Source organism: Anguilla anguilla, chromosome 5 (genome assembly GCF_013347855.1).
Source record: "Anguilla anguilla isolate fAngAng1 chromosome 5, fAngAng1.pri, whole genome shotgun sequence".
Lineage (NCBI taxonomy): Eukaryota > Metazoa > Chordata > Actinopteri > Anguilliformes > Anguillidae > Anguilla > Anguilla anguilla.
The window spans coordinates 23,006,307-23,013,476 of NC_049205.1; the positions used below are offsets into that span (position 1 = coordinate 23,006,307).

A 7,170-nucleotide genomic window follows, 5' to 3' on the forward strand; every position below is an offset into this window, starting at 1 on the left:
CAGAGGCAGTTAAGAGTGGATAGAGAGCGGGGACTTGGGAACTTAACGACAAACAGTGCAGTGTTGGGGAGCCAGCCCGCTTGTCCAACTTTACCACAATTTCCCCCTGATATGTTGATATTGAGCAGAGAATCTTTGCTAGGTTTCATTGTTGATGTGTTGGTAGGTGCAAAAATAACAAGCAAGAAATCGGACATTATTAAAATTGTGGTTGATGCAGCTGAAAGGTTTCTTGGTTTGAAACAGTTTTTACCGTAAAATTACATGAGTACATGACGAAGAAACAACATATAGGTAACTCACAGTTGACAACTGACAATATGGAGGAGTTGTACGTGGACGACGATACTGGGGATTAATGTTTGATATTCTTCAATGGAATGCCCGGAGTCTTATAGCAAACGGCCAGGAATTAAAGAGATTTGTCGACGCATTTAAAGAGAAACCTGCACTGATATGTATCCAAGAGACGTGGTTAAAGCCCTGCCTGGATTTTGTAATTCCGGGATATGCATGCTTGAGAATGGATAGGTCTGATAGAACAGGCGGGGGTCGTGCAACTTTTATTAAGTTAGGAGTCCAGTATAGGAGGCTTGAAATACGCCCTAATCTTGAGTGTTTGGCGGTGGAAGTTTGGAGTAGCCATAGTTCTATAACTATTATTAATTTTTATAATCCTTGTAAGCGTTTGGCATTGTCAGAGTTTGATGAGATTATGGAGCGTGTAAGATGTCCTATTATATGGGTTGGGGACTTTAATGCTCATAACCCTCTATGGGGCAGTGATAGCAAGGACATCAATGGAATAGTTGTAGAAGAGTTCCTGGATAAATATGATTTGGTAGCGATAAATGATGGAAGGCCGACCAGGTATCATATTTTAAGGAATACTTGCAGTCACATAGACTTAACTATTGCTTCTTCAAACTTAGCCAGAATAGGGAAGTGGGATGTTATGGATGGACATCTATTGGGCAGTGATCATTATCCAATTGTATGCAGTTTCGGTAGAAATCTGAGAATAGAAGTGGAAGAGAGAGTTCCCAGATATAATTTTTCTCAGGCTAAATGGGATGAATTTCAGGAGAGGGCTCAAAGTTTAGTAGAAGAGATAGATAGTGAGGGACAATTGGAATGCTTCTCTCAGTAAGATGATCCATAAGGCAGCCTGTGGCACTATTCCTATGAAGAAGAATCCCAGATCTCGTGCATTGGTTCCTTGGTGGAACAAAGAGTGTGACACAGCTGCAAGAAACAGAAATAGGGCATATAGGAAATTAAGGAAACATCCAATGCTGTGTTATGCAGTGGAATATAAGAGATTAAGGGCAGTAACAAGAAGAGTAATTAAAAATGCAAAAAGAAATAATTGGAAAAGATATTGTGGAACACTAGGCCCTGAGACTCCTGTAAGGCACCTGTGGGCAGCGGTACACAGAATGTCAGGATTGTATAAAAGAAAACCAATTCCGGTTTTACAGAATGGCGAGGTGGAAGCAGTATCCGACAAAGGAAAAGCTGACATGTTTGTTGATGTCTTTCAAGCAGTGCATAGATCTGGGAATTTGGGAGTTGAGAGAGGTATGAAGAGGAGCAATCTGATGTTAGCTAATCAGTGGAAGCTGGATAGGAGTTCAGAAAATGACAATCCAATAAATTTGTTTTTTACTATGAAAGAAGTGAGGGATGCCATTTATTCTGGTGCAAACACTACTCCTGGGAGAGACGGGCTGTCTTATGAATTATTCAAATATTTGGATGAGTTAGTTCTTGAAGAAATTCTAGCTTTGTTTAACTTGGTGTGGGCAGAGGGTTGTCTACCTAAGGAATGGAAACATCGTCGTAGTCCCTATCTTGAAACCAGGTAAAGATGCATCTGACCCCAGTTCTTATTGGCCTATAGCATTAACATCAGTGCTTTGTAAAATCATGGAAAGGATGATTACCAATAGGCTTGTTTATTTTTTAGAAAGTAAGGGACTTTTGCCAATTTCCAAAACGGTTTCAGAAATGGTAGGTCAACAATGGAGTCAGTCACAGTTTTAGACCAAGATATTAAAAAGGCATTTGATAATAAAGAAATAGTGGTAAGTGTATTTTTGGATATTGAGAACGCTTATGATTCCTTGTGGAAGGAGGGGCTAATGATTAAAATATATGATTTAGGAGTTAGAGGTAGAACGTTCAATTGGATCAAAGATTTTCTAATGAAAAGAACAATACAAGTAGGTGGGAAAAGCTCAAAAATCGTTGAAATAGGAAATGGTACCCCGCAAGGAAGTGTAATTAGCCCAGTCCTATTTAATATAATGATAAATTATATATTTAGTAACATTGGAAGAGGGTTTGGACAGTCTTTATTTGCAGATGATGGTGCCATTTGGAGAAGAGGAAGAAATGCAGAGTTTATTTTAAAACAAGTCCAAAAGGCTCTAGTTTCTGTAGAAGAATGGGCAGACAAATGGGGCTTTAAAATCTCAGCTGCAAAGTCTAAATTTATGATATTTGGTTTTAGAAGAAAGTTACCTAACCTAGGACTGCACATGTATGGATCTTCACTGGAGAGAGTGAAAGACAAATTTCTGGGAATTTGGTTTGAAGAGCGAATGACTTGAGCTGTTCATACAGCAAGAGCACTAGCAAAAGGTGAAAAAGTGTTAAATGTCATGAGAAGTCTGGCTGGATGTGACTGGGGGGCAGAGAGAGAGACTATGCATTTAATATACCAGGCAATGATAAGATCTGTACTTGACTATGGGTGTTTTGTTTATGGCTCAGCTGCCAAGTCGGTGCTCGGAAAATTAGACATTCTACAGAGCAAGGCATTGAGACTCTGCTGTGGGGCATTTAAAACTTCCCCAGTTCCTGCACTGCTTATTGAAATGGGAGAAATGCCCTTACACTTAAGGTGTATTAAGTTGGGGCTGCAGTAGTGGGTAAAACTAAGTGGAGCTAATCAAACACTCCCAGCCAGGTGTCTTTTACAAGGGTCATGGGATCCGGGTGGCAAGATTAAAAGGAAACCATTTTTTGACAGTGGGCCAGTAAATTGAGAATGGAGCAGGAAGAGAAAGTCCTCATTTGTTCTGACTCAGCAGCTGCTCTGATGGCTATAAGAGGACTTAAATCAAAAGCTCGGTCTGACCTTATTAATGAGATCTTATCTGTTTTGTTCAGAATTGGGAAATCTGGTTGCGAAGTCAAGTTCTGCTGGGTTCCTGGGCATACTGGAGTTGAGGGAAATGAAATAGCTGACGCTATAGCAAAGGCAAGTCTTAAGAAAGGAGAAATAGATGTAAATATATCCCTGGGAAGGGTGGAACTTAGAGGAAAAATCAAGGAGGGTGTTGAAAGAGAATGGGAGGGATTATGGGAAAATGAGACTAAAGGAAGACACTATTTTTATTTTCATCCTCAGATTAAAAAACCCAGTTGTTGGTCTGGAACCCGAAGAGATTCAGTTAAAATTAGCAGACTGAGGCTTGGACACTGTGGGTTAAATCATTACTTGCACATTGTAGGAAAACATCCAACAGGACTATGTGAGTGTGGAAACCCAGAAACAGTCAAGCATGCCCTCCTGGAGTGTGTCGAGTATAAAGCAGAGAGGGATACTTTCTATAAGAGATTGTCAGACCTAGGAGTAGTTGCATTCTCCATTAAATCTTTTTTGGCCAAAGCGAGAACCACCAGCTGATCACCAATACAGTTCCTGCATGATTCAGGGCTGTATATGAGAGTATGAGCTGCAATTGTTAAATTTCTATCCTGCGGAGGGTAGTAATACGCCTAGTTGCGTCTACACTGCCGAAAAACTGACAAGAAGAAGAAGAACCGCCAGTAAACTGCATCGGAGAGATTAGCTGTTTCAACCGGGTCGCTACTAAGCGGCCAAAACCAGACTTCGTTTTTGAAGCTCATTTCCTGGTCTTGTTGTTCCTGGTTGCTCACTAGCGCCACTACGGTTGGCTCCAGTATAGGTGTTTTCATATCCGGTTTCCATGTAAGTCTACGGTACAAATGTGGTCAAAATACAAAGTCAATAATTTTTTCTCATGAGTACAAATAGTCACAATATGTGTATTTTATTTGTCTTATGACTGTCCATGGGTCGATTTCATGATTTATTGTGTCATTTGGGCACTGTTATAATATTTGTTGTGGACCAATGAGGTACAGTTTGCGCCACTTCCTGATTACTGTAGAGGACTAAGCTACAGTAGGGGTTACAGTCTATGGTCACTGGGGTGGGAGGTGGCGCCTCTTGGCCTTGACATTGTTTCTCCGACCACGGTCCACCTGTGCGAAGTCAGAAAATGCAGGCATCCCATTTCGTAGTGATTTCATTATGGCGTGTGCTATTTACAGCTGCTGTAGACGACCATAAAATAATCATCCTCTGAAGTTTTTCGGTAGGCGAGTCATTTTTGCGATTTCCTTTAGCATACGTAACCAAATAATTAGTTGGCAGAAAGCGTAATCAGCTTGCTATATTTGGTAGTCCAGTAGCCTATGCTAAAACTTTGCAACTTCGGCTACCAAGCTATTTGACTAGCTAGCTAACCCTAACCGGCAAATATTCAATCTGTCAAACGTGTTTGACGGCTTGTCAGTCGTGTACATTCCGTAAATGTCTACCTGGGCCATGCTTCACGCATGTGGCAAAGCTAGCCTATTATAATCCCGATTTTGGGATAAACATTGCAAAATGTTCAGTTTCACGAAGCGAATCAAGAGTCTTAAGGTTTATTTGCTGAATAGCATACAACACACGATGAAATCACACACACACACACACAATTTAACCATCTTTGTAAGACTGGCATTTAGAAAGGAACATGTTTTTAACATTTAAGAGACCGACAAGAGCATTTAAGACAGTGGTTCTCAGAATCGGTCCTGGGGGCTCCTTGCGTATATTGGCTTTTCTCCATTGGTTTTGATGATTTACAAGAAGAAAAAAAAGCCTAATAATAATTTGAAATTAAATGTACATTATTTTGTCTTCATGCACCAGGTGGAAAACTTGCTGTACAAAGTGCGTTGTCATATTTACACGCCTGCAGATCAGTTATTAAAATACTTGGTAGATTTGTTAATCACCGCTGACAGGTGTTAATTTTTATTCGGTAGAAAGTGACTTGCGAACGATCGGTCAGCTAGCGTCACCCAGCATGTGGACACCACAAACGGCGATGGAGTAGCTAGTAGCAGTTACTGGCTCATTAACTGACTGTGGCGAAAACCTACGACGATAACTTGCTCGGTTAACAGCAGGTCTACCAGACAGTTATATGAAAATTAGCCTAGTCAAATCACCAGTAGCCTACACATCTCTGATTGATTGACCATCAGTGTCGTCGATGTTCTTCCCCTGTGGTAGGCTACATATTGCTAATGCGTGAGCTAACCACAGATAGCCTACCTAGCTCACTGGCAAGCTTATATGCATATTCGTTTTGCTGAAACATAAATTGAAGATAACTGAACATAATTGTATTATTAATGTCATACATATAACGTGATTACATGACACAGTACAGTCACGGATGGAAATTAAACTCCGTAAACATTTGATAATATATTTTTATATATATATTTATATATACATAACGGCAGACAGTCAGCTAGCCTCAAGTTCGGTCTGCAATCGTTCGTTCAGGTTGATGAGCTTTTCCGCACCGGACTGTCAATCACATTGTAAAAACCACAAGACCGCTTAACTCTATGGTTTTGGCTCCAAATCGACAAAATGGCCGCGCCCGCCATTGAGCTTCAAAACGTGTTTTAGAGACCCACGGAGAGGCAATTGGTGACGTCACAGTAGCTTTGTCCATTTTTTTTTTCAGTCTCTGGTCGCTACACAAAACATACGTCAACGTTTCTAAAAAAAAAATGCCGTAATCGTTCGCTTCAACTTGTCAGCTTTCGATAACGCTAATAAATTTAACAAACTTTGGTCTTCAGGTAACATTAGTTAACGCGTTAGCTCTGTGTCGCGTGACAGTGGAGTGCAGCGAAAGGGAGTGATTGAAGGCTAACCAATTTAAAATCCGCATTAAAGGTAAGAATGTCAAGCTCACGATTGGTTAGAAGGGTCACTGTCAGCTCACAAGGCACATTCTGAGTGTACTAACTAGCGAATGTACAGAGAAAGAGACGTTCGACTGGAAAAAGAAAAAAAGGTCGCACCAGAACAATTATTTGCACTCGCACAAATGCTCCCAATTATATTTTGAGGTCGCACAGATTAAATTTCGGGAGCATATGCGACCAAAATGGTCGCAATTTCGAGCCCTGCAGCCTACTTCGGGGCTGGTTAAGTGACCCTGGGCTTCGCCTCGGCCGCATCACCACCTCCGTCATAGGCTACATTATTTTCCAATAACGGGACAGCCCGTCGTGGTTTATTCCTTACATAACTTATGCTCTGCTCATATCGTGTTCACGTAACTTGGAACTCATATGACATTTACACACCTTGTTTTCCTGGCTCAGCATGAGAGGATGGCTTCAGTTTCATCAACCCCTTTACCGGTATGCCCAGGCCAGGCGACGCCACTGAGGGGGTCCACTTTCTCTTATTTCCGAATGTGTGCTAGGCGTTTTGATGGCTTGCTGAAACGAGTAGCACCATTCATCAAACATGCTGGAACTCAGAATTCCCATCTCCGCAGAAGAGAGATTGGCGTTGATTCTCCGCAGAGCCATAGAAAGAGAGAGTTGCGTCAACTCCGTTCGCTCAAACGGGCCAATTATTTTACAGCAATGGCGGATCGTGGAGAGCCCAGAGACTGTAAAAAATATGGACAAAGCTACTGTGACGTCACCCACTGACTCTCCGTGGGTCTCTAAAACACGTTTTGAAGCTCAATGGCGGGCGCGGCCATGTTGTCGATTTGTAGCCAAAACCATAGAGCGGCTCTGTGATTTTTACAATGTGATTGACAGTCCGGTGCGGAAAAGCCCATCAACCTGAACGAACGATTGCAGAACGAACTTGAGGCTAGCTGACTGTCTGCCGTTATGTTTTAAAATATATTATCAGATGTTTACGGAGTTTAATTTCCATCCGTGACTGTACTGTGTCATGTAATCACGTTATGACATTAAAAAGACAATTATGTTCAGTTATCTTCAATTTATGTTTCTCAGCAAAACGAATGTGCT

The 7,170-nt window shown here is 41.4% G+C and overlaps 1 protein-coding gene across 5 annotated transcripts in view; it reads right to left on the reverse strand.

Annotated features, from left to right (window-relative positions):
* The window catches only part of LOC118227106 (mRNA decay activator protein ZFP36L3-like), a 22,941-nt gene extending 16,188 nt beyond the window's left edge, over positions 1-6,753 (reverse strand). For all 5 annotated transcript variants that reach the window (XR_004765161.1, XM_035417258.1, XM_035417255.1 and 2 more), the window contains exon 1: positions 6,481-6,753. The gene's annotated coding sequence lies outside the window, so the exon portion shown is untranslated. The remainder of the gene's footprint in view (positions 1-6,480) is intronic.
* Between the last annotated feature and the right edge of the window lie 417 nt (positions 6,754-7,170).